The sequence below is a fragment of the Crocodylus porosus genome, unplaced genomic scaffold, assembly GCF_001723895.1.
Source record: "Crocodylus porosus isolate Cpor-Errol unplaced genomic scaffold, CroPor_comp1, whole genome shotgun sequence".
Taxonomy (NCBI): Eukaryota; Metazoa; Chordata; order Crocodylia; family Crocodylidae; genus Crocodylus; species Crocodylus porosus.
The window spans coordinates 5,928,544-5,947,495 of record NW_017728928.1 but is presented as its reverse complement, the minus strand read 5'-3'; the positions used below and the strand labels follow the sequence as shown (position 1 = coordinate 5,947,495).

Below are 18,952 nucleotides of genomic sequence, written 5' to 3'. Positions count from 1 at the left end.
GTCAGAAGTTTGCCACTTGGTGACAGATCAGATTAGCAGAGTTCCCTCAGGCTGGCTCCATATAGTGTTATTCTCCACATTACACTCGGGGAAATGGAGGCCTTGTTTCTTAATAACAACAGACCAAAAAAGAAAAAAATCAGTCGGAAGGGCTCTCGTGATCACCAGAATTAGAATTCAACCAATGATGAGGCACAGAATGCTCCAATATTAGCAAAAAGAAAGCAACTGCCCTTTATGCTGCTTATCATAGCTTTTGGGGGTTTTTTTTGTTTGTAAGAAACAAAGGCTTGATTTATTTATTTTTTTAATTAAAAGCAGGCATAAGGCTCTGTCTACCCTTAAGACTTTTTGCCATCCCAAAGCTGGAATACTATTTTGGTACAAGCCCCATTTTAGAGCAGTACAGCATATCTTTACTACAGATTTGTCCCTACATTGCTGTAAATATGCCAAAATGTAAAAATTCAGTCTACAAACCCTACAAAAAACATTCATCTGTGTTTATCAGGACGAGCGTAGCTCTCTTTGCCATGAAACACAGCTGCCAAAGAGGGTGGGAATCCCTGCCATCATGCATTGACTCAAAAGTGTGTGGTAGCATGAAGAACTTCAAACAGAGGTAATGGGCTATCAGTAGGGATCCTGGTTTTCTCTGATAAAAAGAATAATCAAATTCTCTGACGAAAAATTACAAATTCTCTTGACAAAACCCCCAAAATACATTATTAAAATTAAAAGCCCCCTGCAGCTCACCCCAGCCCTGCTGGTGACCCTCACTGCTCCCAAAGCCCCCCCAAAACTGCTGATGACCCTCACTGCCCCGGCCTACTCACACCTCTTGCCTCCCAGGCCTGCTGGAGGGGGCTCCCAGCCCCCAGCTGCCAGGGTTATGGGGCCAGGGACCCAAGTCTGCAGCTCCCTGCTCCCCACACCAGGCAGCTGCAGTAGAAGCCACATGGAGCTGGCTCCCCCACTGTGGCTGCCTGCTCGGGTGCAGGCAGGGCCAGCTCCTGCCCTCATTCCAGCCAGTGCCCTCAGCCATGACCTGCAACTCCCCAGCTCTGCCAGAGGGGCCCCCAGCTCCCTGCAAGCCCCACTTACCTCAGGGTCCAGGAGAAGAATGAGGCTGAGCTAATCCAAGTGGAGCCATGGCTGACAGTCTCAGACTCTGCCCTTTCCCTCCCCCCATGTGCGTTTCCCACCCTGTTTGCAAACAGCTCTTGCAGGCTGAAGCTCAACCAGCCTACAAGGTGTTTGCTAAAGGAGGGAATCTGCGGCTTTCTCTGCTAAAAGGAGAAATCTGTGTTCTCTCTGATAAGAAGGAGAAATCTGTGGTTTTCTCCGTTTTTGTGTGGGAACCAGAAAACCTGGATCCCTGGCTATCAGTAATGAGGCGGAGGAGTAAAATCCAGCAAAGAAAGGTTTTGATCAAAGATGCCTTACTCCAACTTCTCCTTTAGGAGAGTGCTTGTGTAAGACTGCTTTGACTTCAGCTTATAACTTACATTGCAAAATTCTTTTCCTCAGCTCCTCTCTGAAAGTGTCCAGCTACTCCCTGTGTTCCCTGTCCAAAAAAGACACTACTGGGGAAAAATAAAATGAGAGACAGAGAGATCTCATAAATAGGCTAGTTTGTCCCCACTGACACCACCACTTTTTAAATATCCAATAGAATACTTATTTCCCACAACAACATGGCAATTCAATCATTCATAAATGTTTAGATTAGATTCCCAACTCCCCAAAGTACAGAAGCCCATATCCTACAACTGAAGAGCCTTGAGGACAGCAAATGGAGACACCCCAGACTGACCATAGTATTTAAAAAGAAAATGGAAGGAAGCAATAATAATCCAACACAGACACTGCCATTTGCCCTTTAAAAAGGCAACAACTGAGTGTATGCAGACACCCAGTGGCCTTTAAAGCTTTTCCATTACTTCAGACAAAGAAAAAAAAATGCTGTAAGTGCAATTCTCCATACACTGGAACTCTTCCAGGTTGACCACTGGTTTTAGTCTTATGGTACCCTCTGGTTTCAGTCTTATGGTACCCTCCCTGATCCAATGTTATTATTATATAAATAATAATTATCATTATTTAATTTACATAGATTAAAACCTTTAATTGCATCAATTTGGAATTTCAATTGTCAGCCATGAGTCTCAAAACAAGAAAGCATTTAAGAAATCCCTCAAGCACTTTAGTTTCCAATATGATATTGTGACTAGCAATAAATGCTGGTTTTAGTTAGATCATTACCGTGGTCTATACATACATAACAGCCCCCACCCCCCAAGTTTACACTGTATTGTTAATTCCCTGGTGGCAAGCTGTTTAAACAACAGTTGTTAATATATGCAGTGTTAATTACCTGAAACAGATTGGTTTTTTTTAAATAAACAAAAGACAAAAAAAAATAATTTTGTATCACATTGAACCAGTAATATTTGTATATCATGGTTAACGAGACTGACTTTTTCCACCTTTAAGTCTACCTCTGTATTATGAAGTATATATTGTATATGAAGCAGAAGGGAAGTTACCTACAGTCAATACATGCTTACATTTTGGCCTTGTCTACACAAGATTTATATGGTTAAATTCTGTAGGGACCAAAGCCTAAAGTTATAAATGGATTTAGGTTGCATTTTTTGAGTTTGCACCTCCGCTTATGCAGCACACATTTTTAGCTTGGCCTGATCCTACTAACATCATCTGACACAGCTATAATTATAATTGAGCACTGAAATAAGGCAGTTGCTCTCAGGTAAGACTGTGTAAACAAGGGTCTTTACATCAAATATTGTGGGAGAAAGAAAACACATCCACAATTCTTTGACTGCAGAGAGCTAAGTTCAATGTAGATGGATGCCTGCCAAAGGATATTACATACCATGAATACTTGCAGCATACCTTGCTTATTTCCACCATTATTCATTTCATCCTCCAGACCAGATTGCCCCAAAGAAATCCACTTCTCTATATTGCTATAGTTAAGTCAGCCTAGATGATTACCAAAGAAATTCTCTCAAAATAATAACTGACCACCAGCACAATAGGGTCAGTGGATTTTAATTATTCTGAAGTGCCTGTCTATTGACTTAATTTATTATGGACATTTTAAATATCCATCAGGATTATTACAGCATCTCTGCATAACCTCTGAACTGAAAGCAGAGCTAATCCCCACTCCACTCACTAAAGTCAAAGGCACCACACACAGCCTGCTTCAGACGGATTGTTCACCTTTATTGCTGCCAAGAGCTACACTGAAATAATGTGCTTGTTTTGCAAGTTGTACTGTTAAAAAAAACCCAAACCATCAGAACTCCTGGGTACTTGTGAAGTTACACAGAACATCTTAAAAACCCCAACACAGAGGATGCTGAGACCATAACAAAAAGTATTTAAAAACAAAAACCTGTATTCCTAGTAAACCTAATAAATAAATTCCTAATAAACCTACCTGAAATGGTTTTGATTTTGAACGTTTCAATATTTCTCTTTAAAAACTCAGGCTTTTAATGACATGAATCAACTAATGATGATTTTCTGCAAGGTTACAGAACTAGGCATATCTGCAATAATGCCTTGACACCTCCACCTCCCCTTCTAAACCCTTCTTTTAAGGAAAGAAGGGGGCTTCCCACCCCCCCAACTCCCAGTAGTTAAGAGCCTGTAATTTGCTAAAATTTTAAACACCTCTCTTCACCAGCGAACCTGGTCTCCAGTGCCTCTAATCTTGTCTTTAGAGATTTGCTCTGCATCTCCCCTTAGCCTCCCTCACCGTCTTGCTCACTCGGTTTCTGCTTAAAATTACCTTTGCCTCATTTAACTGCTCCCACTTTCTCTGGTTCCTGATGCTCATTCTCTCTCCTCTCCCCACGGACGTTGCAACAAAAAACTGCCGTTCTGCTTCCAACATTCTCTCTCTCCTTTTAGTTTTAAAGGAACATTTCCCCAAATCAGATCTTAAAAATAAGTATACTTAAAACAAGCATGAAGCGACTATTCAAGCTGAACAAAACACCAAAAAGATTTTTAAAGACATGTTGGGACCACAAACACATTCCTGTTTAAAACCCTGCCTCCCCATCTTCCCCATTTACCAGCTGAATTTTAAAAACATACACAATACACATTTATTCTACACATTCTAGTACAAAGGGGAGAAAGAGAGAGAAAAATGTAGGATTTGTACACCTAGAACTTGAGGATTGGCCATTAAAGGGTCTGAGATGAACAGGCCTGACTTTAGGAGTCTTTGCAGGGTGGAATAGGAAAAATGTGTCATTAACCCTCATACTGGCATTGCAATTCAATTCTCATTTTAAGCAGTCACAGCTGGTACACATGCAACAGCATCACTTGTAATCCTTACAAACAGGACTTTGCTTTTAGAGATCTGCAATGCAACTCATTTTCTGGGCCCAACTGCTAGGCACAAATGTTGCACAGGCTGTTTATGGTCAGGATTCGGAAGGAAGTGGATCCAATTCACAGTCATTGAGCTGCATTACAGAACAGTATGGGAAAGTCTGCCAGACATATTTTCACCCCAAACTGACAATACAGCTTAGAAATCATTGTGTTTCATTCTTGGAAAGTGATGCCCTCCACCTAACTCCAGTAAGAGAACACCACCTAAGAAGTGCTATTACTGTATACTCCCATTCTGAGAGCAGGATGAATAACTTAAGAGAACTCACTTTTCTCAAAACACAGCTACTCTGCAATGGTCAGCAACATGCACTTGTATGCTGGACCTAGATTTTTGCAGTTTTTGTAAGAGTGCAATTCAAATATGCATATGGGGCAGTGTGAAAGAGCATAAGGCAAGAAGGAAGACAAGCCATAAGGATCTTAGCCAATGCATGTTAGTAGGGATAAGTCTATTATATTTTTCCTTCAAGGGTGTTTCTCACAGTTCAAAGAGACTTTACATCAAACACAAACCAAGGTACAGCTTTTAGGAATGATCTTTGTGAAAAGCTGAGACCAAAGGAAAATGTTCTCTTAAAAAAAATGTAAGTATGCATTGTAACAGAAAGCAGATTATTTACTCGATTGCCTAGCAGGGATTATAAAACCACACAGTTCAGGTTTTCTTCTAAATAAATTTACTGCAAACAAGTTAAATTTCCTTTGTCCAAGCTGACAAGGATGGAGCAAGTACAAGTTGTCAATTAAAAAAAAAATTATTCCCCCCTACGCATTTAACAATCATAAATAATTTGTGTTTGTCACTGAGAGAAGCAAATATTCATCTAGGTGATCATCAGAACATTTAACAGTAAACATATTTACCAGATATTCTGCAATATCCAGAAACTGTTAAGATATACCTGTTCATTTTGCTCTATTGAACATACCCCTCCCCCTTAAAGAGCATTTAAAAAATGAGGAAAAAAGCCCCTTTTTTTCCCTTTTTCTTTTTAAAAGCATTTTTCAGTCCAAAAGGTATTTCCACATATACTACGCTTTGGGAAAAATTACCTACAGGGCTAAGTTTGGCCCTGCTGTGGTTAGATTGCTACAATTGTATCCATTTATATTATCACTGCCTTTAGTCTAGACCAGAGGTTCTCAAACTGTGGTCCACAGAAAGGTGACCCAAGGCTAAAACTGACAAACATTACACCCGACTTCCCAAAACTTTGCTCAAGAAAACAGGCACATCCATTGGATTAGAAAGGTAGGACTACCGATATTAAAATATGAGTTGTGTGCTTTGATTTGTAAAACAAAAAAAAGTTTAAGTGGTCTGTTGGGACCCTCAGCCATTTTCAAGTGGTTTGTGAAAAAAAGTTTGAGAACCACGGGTGTAGACATGGACAAGAACATACTTGTCTTGCAATTGCTATAAACAGTTCATCCCCTCCTTCCCCCTCGATCCAACAACAGAGACAGGTAATGCTATATGAACAACACTATCTAAACAAGTCTGCCTCAGTTTTTTAGGATTTCCTTTGGATTAAAACGTATACAGAGTTTAATTTAAACCCTCAAATCCCTCCAAAGTCAAGTTCAGTGCTTACTGTGCAGAGGGGAAAGGATCCTAGCTCGAGAAGCTGCTGATGTTTTTCCCTCAAGTCAAAGGAACTTTCAACCGTAGAGGCAAACTCCCATTTAAGACCTGCATGCCATTCTACACTTTAATGTCCTTCCAGAAGTCAGCCAGCCATAAGTCAGTCCACCCTCTAAATTATTAGTGCTCCAATACCCAGGAATGCATGTGGGATGCATCATCATCATCAAGTCAAAGTGCTACCACACCTCATAACTGGGTGACACATGACCTGTGTACTTCTGGAAGGAAATGCTCTTGCATGCAGAAGGAAACAGCAATTGGCGAGTTTGTGCTTGATGCATACTGCCTAACAGAGTACAGTGCATACTACATACTTCCACAAGTTCTGAAAAGTTGTCAGGAGGGTTAAATGCAGGATTTCAAGAGAAATCATATCTAGATCTGCTGAAATCCTGCATTTAACCCTCCTGACAACTTTTCAGAACTTGTGGGAAGTACAAAGCATCCGCTACACTCTGGACCTAAAGGCAGAACAAAAGGCTATTAGTATTTATATAATAGTCTACTTGCAATGTTTTGAGCTGGATACAGCCAAGCCAGTGTTCACTTTGCTTGCTTTTTTAGAAGAATCCAAAAATAAGTATTACCATCAAGTTTACCTTATTTCTCTTCCACTCCAGTCTCTAAAGAGCCTTTCCTTGCCTTACTTGTTTGATAACATCTTTTATTGAACTAGCTACCGTATATATTTGAGAGAAAGGTTAGACAAACTTTCATGCACAGAATACCTTTGCCTGCAGTACTTTTTACAGGATATGCTTTTCTCTGGGAAAGCAGCAAATGCAATACCCTAGGAAAAGCTTTTATATTAAATTGGTCCAATAAGAGATATTTACAAGTAAACCTTGTTTCTTGCATATATTCCCCAGACCAAGGATACCCAAACTGTGGTACATATATTCCTGAGGAGTACACAGGAAAAACTGTGTAATGGCAGATTTAATTTTCATTATAATAACTGGCATTTAAGGGGTTAAAATATAAACCATATGGTGGTAGGGGTGTGCGCGCAGCTGGTAAATCTGGAAGGGGGTATGCAATAAGAAAGTGTTTACCGCTGTAAACACTTCCCAGAGTGTTTTCTCTTTGACCCACATTCCTGAAGTTTTCCCATCATTTTAAGAGGTATTAGTTTCTTTCTGGGAAACACGACTTCAAGCAGTTTTCTTTGTTCTCACATCCCTCCATCAATATCGTGTGCGACTCTCAACCTACCTCACATTTCTTCCTCATCTGCTACTTAGTTCTTTCTTTACTTCAAACTGGGTTTCCACGTAAAACCAGCTGTGGTAGTACTGAAGTGATGCTACAGTCATGAAGGTCCACGAAATATGCAAGAGGCAATGATTTTTGTGGACAATACCTTTTATTGAACCAATGGCATCGCTGGGAGATATTTAGACAAATACTAGGTTTTCTGGTAGAAGGCTTGGGTGCACTGTATAGTAACAAAATATATGTCTCCAAGTTTCTCTCTCAGCTTAGTAGCATAAGTAGATCTTATTTAAGATGACCCCTTTTGGAGCAGATTAGGTGAAGATGGTTACTCAGTTTTTCTAAGGTTCTCCTGAATAACTGCATTACATATTTGGAGTCATGCATGTTTGCCAGAGGGCTGCAGACAGTAAGTCCCTTGGGAGAGATGTTATGTTTTTTGCACACAGTTACTTACACTACTGGACTAAGATATATGCCTGGAGACATACTTTGTTACTATGCGACAGACCCAAACCTTTGACCAAAAGGCAGATGACAGTCTAAATTATGCAGGTGGTTCAATCGCCCACAAAATCCTTCCTCCCACATACAAACCCTGCTCACCTTCCAGGTGAGGACAAGTTGACAGCCCTGTTATTGTCATCTTACATCTTCCCCCAAATCATCAGTTTGAATCAGAGGCTGCAAATGGCTCATTTTGAAATTATTTATGTGTTTATGTCTCAGTCTTTCGGTAGGTCTTTTGATATTAGTCATGAGAATGAAAAAAAGAATGTGAATGACACCTTGCTTATTAGGGAAGCAGAGATAAGTGAGCCACAGCTCAGCAGATGAGAGACAGGAGCTGGCAAATTTTACAAGTATCCTAAGAAAATTACCTCCTATCCTATGGACCATGCACAGTGCCTTTCTAATTCCCCACAGAGTGGCCACCTACAGAGTCTTCTCTGTTGATGGCAATACAACAGTGTTACTGGCCGTTGATGTCAATACACCCACTCCAGGATGGGACAAAAAGCACTCTTGAGCTCAGATGCCAAAGGAGGAAATGAGGAATCCATTCCTGCACACAGGAAAGGTGGAGGGAGGATATTAGAATGATGAGACACTGCATTAGACATGCACTTGGTTTCCTGGAAAGGTTACAAAGCCAGATAGCAGGATATCTGGACTCAAATTTAGCTGAAAGTCAAAGGACTACCACAAACAAAAATGCATGTCATTTTTGCACACTAGTGCCAAGATTGAAAGGATCTCAAGGCACCCCAGGGTGCCATGTTAGTAAGTCCTGTTGAACCAGCGCTAGTGGTAGCCCACTCTAAGAGCATGCAGTGAAGCATGTCAAGGAAAATATCAGCTATGGAGAGATGGTCTCTGCAGGATAGGGAAGATTTTCTTTCTTCTAAAATGTGTGAAGTACTAGGACATGGGCAATAGGACTTTTGTATCAGGCTGGTGAAAGGAGGAATGCAGGGGCCAAATGACATTTTCTCCTCCCATGCTTTGCGCTGGTATTACCTAAGCATGCTAAACCTAAAAGCATGCTACCACACACAAAACAGTACCATCCTGAAGACACCAGAAAATGGAGTTGCTGACCTAGTGTGCCCTTCTACACAAGTCACCATAGCACATAAACCCCTGGAATCTCTGGATGTACAGTGATTTTTTTTTTAAGAAGCTAATCATTTTGCATATCCACTTGAGTTGCCTTCATGAAAATGAGGTGACTTAAAGAGCACTGACTTCTCAGTTCAGTACTCGAAAGTCACTGGATACTTCTGAAAATGTTGTTTATGGAGGATATAGCCTCCTAAACAGTGAGCGTACAATACGCAGCAATCATTTTCTACAGGCCAGTATTTTTCTGCCAGCACACCCCTTCCAAAAAACTCTCCCACTTCAGTGAAGTTAGGAAATATAGTCTCATTTTCCCTCCCAATATTCTTGCATACATCAGGTGTTCATTTACTAGACACTTTTGAACATGTATTTTCAAATGCAGGGTTCTAGGCACCTTAAGAGACCATATTTGAAAGCTGTACTGCTACCCTGCAATGCTGAATTGGCATTAACGCACTTCAAGTCACTCAACAACAGCTTCACTTTCACAAGGACACCATTTCAAAATTCTTTCCCACTAACTGTAGCCAAGCATTAGATCAAAGGAAACAAGGAGTAATTAAGTTACAGCATGCTAAGAGACACTGCTGAATTCTCCATTTATAATTGAAGATGGAGCAATTTCCAACTTCACTTATGCACAGCCATTAACTGCAAACTATTGAATGAAAAATTAAAAAAAAAGAGAAAGAGAGAGAGAAAACCTAATTACAAACTGTCACAGACAGAGACAGGTTAAGATGACACAGAAGCAACTGAGATCCACTTGAGCCACAGTTCTTCACAGTAAGCAAGTACTCCCAAGAGCACCTGTCAGGAACAGAGGCCTCAAGGTACACCATGTATACAGTCTATGCCAAAAGGAAGCAGCATACAGGTGTTCAGTTCACCATGAAAGATATTTTACCTTCAATAGAAAATAATCTTAAATTAGCCCTGTAGCTTACTCAGGTTACCAAGGTTCTGTCCACACATGAAAGACTAGCATGTGTTCAGAAGGTTTAATACAGTTTATTCTACTGAAGTTGGTGCTGAAATAACAGTATTATTTTGTTCAAGACCCAAGGTTGGGAAAAAGATATTTGTGGCAACATTAATGAGAGTGATAGTATAAATGACATTCTGGCCAATACTTCTCAGGCCTCAAGGTCTACAAAGTTGTGTTGACGAGTATAATTGCTTTTTATAAAGTCTTTTTGGGCTAATCTGTTCATCACAATTCAGCATAGGATTTTACTGTCTCAGAAGCAGTTTAAATATGGAAACAACAGAAGTAATACAGGTTGAGATATGCTTATCTGTCAAGTTACAATTCTACCTTGTGGAAGTCTCAGAGTCCAGATTTCCTGAGAACTACTGCCAAAACATTTGGGGCTTTCCTATATAAATTAGTGAACCTATTCCTTTACTTTTCAAGCATCAGATGCATACCCCAAGCACTTGATTAGCTTTTACACACACCTGCATGTACGAACGCACACACAGTTGCTAGGCTCATAATTTCAGTTCAGTGGCTTAACTTCATTGCCACTGGACAGCTGGTTGAGCAAAATGTGAGGTTAGGCTTGCAATCTGCCATAATGCAAATATGCTTCACTGTTATTCAAGGACCTCTTTACAGCATATAATACACGCTGGTTATAACATGTAGGCAAGTATATCACCTGTGCACATCCTCTCCTTTCACCAGGGTGGCTCATGCCATCTCTTACTGCACATATCTGTTGTGTGCAGTGATCAGCTCATTGTGAGCTACTTGCAACTGATATTTCTCTAATCCCAAGTACACCTATATCTTTGTGTAATTTTTAGTGTAAAAATTAATTTACACTAAACTTACACTTGATTGCTACTTGGGACAGCTGGCCATCTGTGTTAGAAGAACAGTTTTTAAAACATTAAGGAGGAAGTTGAAATAAAACAGGTTTTCCTTTGCAAAAGCTAAGACTTTCTGCCTATTGTAAAGTCTATGGGTGAAGCTTCCAAGAACAACCAGAGAAAGAGAACAAAAGGGGAAATCACTGAATAAGAGGGAAGACTCCTCAGCCATTGAGGGGATTAGAGAAGTTTCTTTCACAATGAAAGGGCTGGAAGAGAATTTTACTTCAGTTTCTTTCCTCTCTTTAAAATGGAGACTGAATTCCTTGCTTCAGTCTTGGCATGAACCAGTGGGGATCATCTGCTGATGCCTGGCACCTTTAACAAGCATTCTATAGCTCCAGGGAGAGGTTTATTTATGGAGACTCACAGAAGCAGCCAGTCAGAGGCAACTAGCTCCATAAGAATAAAACAGAATGGGAGAAGGGGGTTGGGGCAGTCTGTGCAAGGAAAACTTACCTTCAAGTTAAGAATATCAAAATTAAATACATTACATTCCAATGCCCCTCTCTCCAAAGTCAGTACCTCCAAAAACCAACCCCTGCCCTTCCCAAAACCCCACTAACCTCCTAAATTGATCCCTAGAAGCACAGCATCCTGCACTGCAGAGGTGCCTCTATTTCACAACACTGAGCCAATTGTCTGTTAGTGAGTCGTGTATGCCCGTCTGTTCTGTGCCTCACAGACAACAGCTAAAACACTTCACCTCACTTGCCAGATGGAGCACGCTTCAGGATTGAAGTCTGGGAGAATGAAAGCTTATGCTTTAAGAACACACAGACTGGCTTATGGGGGTGGGGGGGGGGAGGAAGAGATGTAGCATGCATAGATGGGGCTATTGGATTCCTAAATGGGTTGTTTACTTATGCTAATCTTGTAAATCGATGGTTGTGCATGATGCACACAGAATGGATTGTCTGCATGTGTCGATTCTGTTCCCTAATAAAAGCATCAATGATTAAAAAGGCTGGAGCCCCACAGAACGAAGAGACACCATGCAATGTTGTATTCTTTTCAGGAAGTATATAAATGTTAAATTCTGCTCTGAAAGCATAGCTTGCAAAAAGCAGTTTTTTAATTCTCATTTTCCAAGACAAGAATGTGCCCAATTGGTGCTCACATACATGCTGTTCCTCAGCTACAATTATGAAAAACAAAATTCTAAACTGCTGGCTATCTGACTAAGGTATGAGATAACAAATGGATTAAAGGAATTAAATTTACTATTTACTATTAAATTCTGCATGATTTGAGTGGTTTCATGCTACTAAATCAACAGCACCAAATTCTGACCCCAAAACTCGTGGCTGCTACTGGCTGCTGGGAGACCCATACATAACTAAAGCAGGATTTCACCCCTAAACAGGATGCAATTATTAACAGCTTTACTGCTGGCCTTTCACTGACAAATATATAGATATGCACATACTAGCAGTTAGAAACGAAACTAAAAATTAAATCCAAGCATCTACGCTCAATTTTCAGGTGTTTCCTCATAAAAGATCCCTGTTTTCTTTCAGAAAAGGCAAGAGACCTTTTACAAAATTAGAGACCTTTTACAGTGCACAAAATAAACAAACAAACAATCAATCAATCCTTGCTCACTTGTGTAACGGACAGAACACTAAAATACATTAGTTTTTAGACTACTTACTTTAACAAAAAAATTAATGTAATCTGGCCTCATGCTAGCAGTAGTTCAGAAAAATAATGGCCACTGAAAGGACTTGTGTTGTTTCATAGCATTAATTTTAATTAGCTTTCCTCTAGTGTGAAATAAATGATTGTATCTAGAAGTAACGCAAGTGTCATAAAATAGTAGCTCTATCAAGGAAGTAGAAGGGTAGGGTAGAGATCAATCCCAAAAAAAACCCCCAACAACACTTAAAATAATTAAATGTATATTCCTTTCATGTGCAAAAGCAAAAGGACACTTCTTCCTAGCAACTAGAGCACTGATGAACTATCAAGCCTACCTCAGAAAAAATGGTTTGAATAGAACATTTGCTATGCATACCTGGGCTTACTTTCCAACTTGATAAGGGAAGAAGTTGACTACACTTCCAGCTGAGTAATAAGAATATTTTTAACGAACACCATTGACCAGAGTGGATCTAGTGCCATCTGGTTACGCATGGCTAAGGTTTATCATTTATTTGGCTCTGCCTAGAAAAAGCAGAGATGCTTCAGGCCAAGCATAGTTCCTACCTTAATATGCAAATCTAAATCACACATCCAATCCAGTCATTCAATCCTTCACTCACTTTAGTAAACCTCCTTCATTTGCTAGATACAAAAATTGAGGTAATGAACTGGGGCAAAGTCACCTTATTCATGGATCAGTCTAGCAGGACAGTTATCATACCATATGTACTATACCACAGGATAAGAAGCAGTGACAAAAGCTGTGAATGAAAAGATTATTGAGGCTGAGAAAGCTTTGATGGTTAGGAGATAAAGCCTGGAGCACTAATTTAGAGACAGAATATGACACGAGGAACCAAAAGCTGGGAAGGTGCAAGGTTATGGAAAGGGTCAGGCCTTGAGGGCAACACTGATGTGAGATGAACCAGCTCACAGCTAGTCACTCATTCATACTAAATAAATGTCACATCATGCAATTCACCTGAGGAGCAAGTAGAAATCTCTTTGCTGGAGATTGTTTGTAAACTTTAAAAGCCAAAATTTGCAGCATGGCTCCCTTTTTCCCCAGTCAAGAAAAAAAACCCGCCACTTATAAACAAAAGAGATTACAGCTTCTCATGTTCTGAAAGCACGTCCTCTACTGTTGAACAAGGTACTTACACAATCAAATAAGGGCATAACCCCAAAACTGTTTGGTTTTATGCACTGCTTTCCTTTCCCTCATTATATATTTTTCTTTTATTTGCAAGCTCCATTTCTTGATCTTTGGGCTAAAGTATTACTTTAAAAATTCATATAGCCTCAGAGACTTTGCCTGCTGGTTCCCCCTGACCTGTTTGTAGACAGCCACTAGATCCCCCCTCAGCCTTCTCTTGTGGAGGCTGAACAGGTTCAGGTCCTGTAGCCTCTCCTCATAGGGCCCGCCCCTTGTCCCCTGATCATGCAAGTGGCCCTCCTCTGGACCCTCTCCATGATGTCCACATCCCTCCTGAAGTGCGGCGCCCAGAGCTGGACACAGTACTCCAGCTGCGGCCTGACCAGTGCCGCACAGAGGGGGAGGATCACCTCCTTGGACCTGCTCAAGATGCATCTGTGGATGCATGACAGGGTACGGTTGGCCTTCCTGACTGCCCCCCTGCAGCACTGAGCAACCGCAGTATAGTCCTCCCTGGTGATGGCCCCTCCCCTCCATTGGGTGTAAGCCTCCCTTTTAGCTAGGAGACATTCCTGGATACTTTTGGTGAGCCATGGAGGCTTTTGCCCCCTCCTTCCCCCTTTGATCTGTGTTGGGATTACCTCCCTTTGGACTTGGAAGATCATCTCCTTAAGGAGTGACCACTCTTCTTGGACACCTAACTCTCCCCCCACCTCCAGGACCTCAGTGCCTCCCCGACTATTCTTCTTAGCTCATTGAAGTTTGTCCTCCTGAAATCTAGGGCTTCTGCCTTGCTGCAGGCCTTTGCCACCTTGCGCTGAATGGTGAGTTCCAGCAGGCGATGACTGCTGTCGCCCAGGTGGTCGAGCACCCGCAGCCCCCGCACCAGGTCATCACCTGTGGCCAGCACCAGGTCTAAAAGGGCGTCTCCCCTGGTGGGGCTGTGCACCTCCTGGGTTAGACGGAGGTCCTGCATTTTGGCTAGGAACCTATGTGAGCAGTCAGCCCTGGCCGACTGCTCTTCCCAGCAGCAACTTGCTCACATGTTCAGTATTTACATACTTATTATGACACTCTTGTTTTTTAAAACACCAGCCACAAGAACATCTTTTCTCCATCTTCTAAATAGTCATACATATCAAGTTTTCCTGTATAAAACTACTGCATTATTAACTCTATGCACGAAACAAAGCAATATCTGCACAGACTAACAACTTACGAAAGCAAGCTGATGAGACTTACCTGTAAGGCTGTGAACTAAGAACAGATTTAAATTTGAAAGAGCAGATCAAGAACAGTGTTAAGACTGCCCACTGTGTCTTCCCAGAGACATTTCAGCATAAACCAAGATTACTGTAAGCTCTAGGAGGGTATTTAGTAGCACAATTCAGTTTTCTCCATAATCATTTCGTCTTAGCAGCAGGCGGAAACATGGAACGGAACTGAGACATATTGCAACACAATATCCATTCCCATTTGACCTAGCATTTCTTGATGCAACATCATATTTGAGGGGAGACATGCTCATTAGCAGCAACAAGCTACATACAAACAAGCCTGTACAAAGGTTCAAAGGCTCTTCAGAAACCTTGTAAGAAAATATTTGGCATTGCTGAATGGCAAACAGGGGCAGATGTGCTTTTAAGTTAAACTCTGTTTACTGGTGCCATTACTTTCAAGTAAAAGGAAAAGCACTACAACTAAAAGGCCTTTTCAACATTTTTCCCCCTCTAAGCCATCAGTGGCACTTTAAGAGCAGCTCTGACAAGCCACATAAAGATGCGGTTGTGGTTACTCAAAACACTCTGACTGGATTTCAGGCAGATGCTCCCTCAGCCCTCCGTAGAGCAAGACGTTTTTAATTTGTTAAATCAGTTTTCATCATTGTCCTCTTGGCCCTTGGTGTGCTATCTTTCATTAAATATGCATCCCCTCTCTGGGCATGCAGCTACCTGATGGGTAAAAGGCCCGTTTCCTACCAAGGCAGCTGAAGTTAAGTTTGGGCAGACGTCACAAGAACCTGCACTTTTCAGACTGTGCACAATCACGGTAAGATCTTAGCAAGTTTTGTTGCATGCTTCTTCTTTAAGACGGTCAGAGAGAGGTGGTCTAAGTCACAGCATTCAAGACAACCTCCCCAACGTGGAGAAGCTATTTTAACAGTTTTTGGAATGGGTCAAGCCAAAGTAGACTGAGCTGTAGCGCATACTTAAAACATGAATTAAGTATCTTAAGAGAAAGTGGCCAGTTTCATCCTTTAAACTCATTCAATAAAACCATGGCTACATGCCTATCAGCAGCAAAAACTGAAAGTATGAAGTCCCTCCTACTCCAGCTGCTGCAAGCCATGGGGGCCAACCACTGAAGCAAAGTCTGCTCATACACATTACTATGCTGAATCCAAGTGGTCCATTTGGTTCTCAGCACCAAGATTACCTACCTCTATTATTTTGGAGTTATTTGCTAGATAATGGCAAGAAGTCCTAGCCCCCTATATTTTACTGTGTATTTTTAAATCCTTTCCGAGATGTCCACCTCTCCCTACTGCAAAGCGGAAATCAGGAGTTGCCAGCTTTTTCCATGATTCCTTTTCAGTGCCTTGAACCAGGAACAACCTCAGAGAAGCATGCCATGTCTTCACTGGCTATACCATTTATTTAGCTAGTTAAAGTTATACTGGTCTCACACTGCTGCGGTGCAAACAATGCCAGTTCAGCAGGGCATTTCCTAGGTGGACCTTTTTGGTATACTATGGCTTTTATTAAAATACTGTTCTTAGCTTCATATTAGACAAATTAAATGCAGGCAAGCTAACTCTGAACAGGAAACTGGGCAAGACAAAAGGCTAGAGGGAAGTTCCAACTAGGAGTTCTGCAATGATGAAAACAAGAGAGAGCTAGAATCAACTGAAGGGAAATACCGTTTCCTTTATTTCATTAGAGATCCCTCTTCAGCATTACAAAACTACTCTTTAGTATTGCCACCTGAGGAGGACAACACACATGTACAGAAGCAATCCAGGATCCTACTCCAAGGAGTAAGATCTATATGGAATAACATGCAGATCATCTAAATATAAAATTGGTTAAATGCATTTAAAACAAAATAAAATGTTTCTGGGTTGACAGCTCCCAAATGATTTTAAAGGGGTAGGCTCAATGACTGACAAATTTATACTGGTAATTTTCTTAATGTTTATGTACACATGCATAAATGATTCCAAAGGTCTGGCAGAATTTTAAATAAAGTTTTAAATAAAAGGTAGGGCAGTTAAACCAGTATTTAATTACATCTGCACCTACCTACTAAGTAGACAAATGGACAAGTGGACAAATCCAGTGCAAGTCTCTACAGTATATGACTTTAGCCCCTCTCCACCTTTCTGAAAGGTTTTAGAGCATTCAGAACAAGAGGCAACGACTGGGAAATGCCTATTTTTTCCTGCGTTAGTTTTAGGGCAATGCCTTCAAGTATTTTTAGAACCCACTGATGTCTTCAACTAAGCTCACTTGTCTCCTCCTTCAGTAATTAGTCTCCTGTCTGTTTGCTAGACCTCCAGTCAGCATCCTCATTTCAGCTTTGGAGGATACAGGATGATTGGTGTTTAAATTATTACAGAATACCTACAAATTCATCAAGGACTTTATCATTCAGTCAGGTCTCCATCAACAGCCCAATACACTTGACTTAGTCCTTTCATTTGTACATGACATCATCGCCAAATTACTTGTGGTCACACTGGTTACAAATTCAATCTAAAACAGTGAACCAAGGTATTAAGCCAGAAGTACAGTTAATCATTAATAAACGTGAAACTGCTTTGTCATAGGGCTGGTTCAGAATTCTATTTGCAGTGCATTTATATGGGAACACTTCCATTTTGGCAAAAATTGGAACAAGAGATGTGTCATCTTAAACCAAGCAAACAAAAAAAACCAACTATCTCCACTGTCCCAATCAGTTTAGTCCCATCAACTTCAGGGCAAAAAGGGCAAAAAACAGGATTTTAAAAAGTAAACCAAATATCAGATTCCCAGAGTTATTCAAATTCTCATATGTGGTTAGGAAGTTGAGTTTACCTCGCTGAAGTCATTCTCCACTAATGAATTCCTCAGTTAACATCTACTACTGCTCTTTTACACCTACCAGTCATTACTTTTAAATGAACTACATAGCAAGTATCTGTAATTACCATGGACAGGCTCATGAAATCTTAGTCTCAGATAAGGGATCCAGTTACCAGCATGAAAGCAATACTCTAACGAATCTCTTACCTACAACATCTAATAAAATTAGGCTGTGCTGTTTATGCTATCAGCTGCAGGGGTAAAAGGGTCCAAAAAAGGAATTCAAGACATTTAGGTATTTTATAAGGGAGCCAGTAAAGCCATAATAGGAACACCTAGGGGATTTGCTGCAGAGGGCTGAGAAAGCTACTTGCAGTAGCATACAAATGAAGAAATTAAATATTAATTAGCTGGCATTTGTTGAACAGCTAGACCTTATTCCTCTAAAGCAAACATTGGGAAGAGATCACAGTACGTACACACATTCCACCCCTGTACGTTTCTGAGCATGATACAAGGCGGCAGCTTCTCAGCTAGTGTAAACACAGTCAAAACTCCAAATCAATCAGTCAAGCTATGAACAACCTGTATGGGTGAGGAGCTGCCCCCGTTCAGGAACCCCACATTCCAGGAAGAGGGAAAACTAACCTAGTAGAAGATTATGTGTTTGAAAACTTCCAGTGTAAAGTAATTCAACACAAAAATGGTCAATTTTAAGATAGTCCCTCAATCCCAGCCCTTGAAAACCACTACATACAATTCCTCCTTTACTCAGAAGGGGAAACTTAAGCTCATGGTAATATTTTACTCCTGGAAAAAAACCCATCTCACATCCATCTAAAACACTACTTGAGCTCCATCTTTTACAGAAAGTTTTAGTGTCATCTGGTCTTCAATTACTGCAGCTGAACTACAAAGCCTGAAACACTGATTCCAGCAGCTTATATCTCATTTTGACTTGGAAGCTGTACACAGATGTATGTCATTTATGCCACCAGGAGAAGCAGCACCAACTATCTCTTTATCTAGTACCACCTGTAAAATGGCTACAAAAAGGTTTAACCACCTTTGAAAAGACAACTACTTAGCTTCAATAAAGCAAGGTTATGTTTTGTGTAAGGGCTTCTGAGAAATATATTAGATAGCAAGTGTTTAGAAGTGTTCAGAGAGTCTTACATTAAAGAAAAGTTAGGAGCAGCAGGGAGAGGAAGGACACGGGCACGCCCCCTTACCCGACCCGGAGCAGAGGCGAGAGCAGCAGAGGCGAAC

At 40.8% G+C, this 18,952-nt stretch overlaps 1 protein-coding gene across 3 annotated transcripts in view; it reads right to left on the bottom strand.

The window, feature by feature from the left end:
• TEX2 (testis expressed 2) overlaps positions 1–18,952 on the bottom strand; it is a 117,413-nt gene that overhangs the window by 68,438 nt on the left and 30,023 nt on the right. Inside the window, exon 1 of one of the 3 annotated variants that reach the window (XM_019542388.1) lies at positions 15,596–15,686. The exons of the other annotated variants lie outside the window; for them this stretch is intronic. The gene's annotated coding sequence lies outside the window, so the exon portion shown is untranslated. Of the gene's footprint in view, positions 1–15,595; positions 15,687–18,952 lie in introns of those variants that run through there. 3 annotated transcript variants of the gene reach the window in all.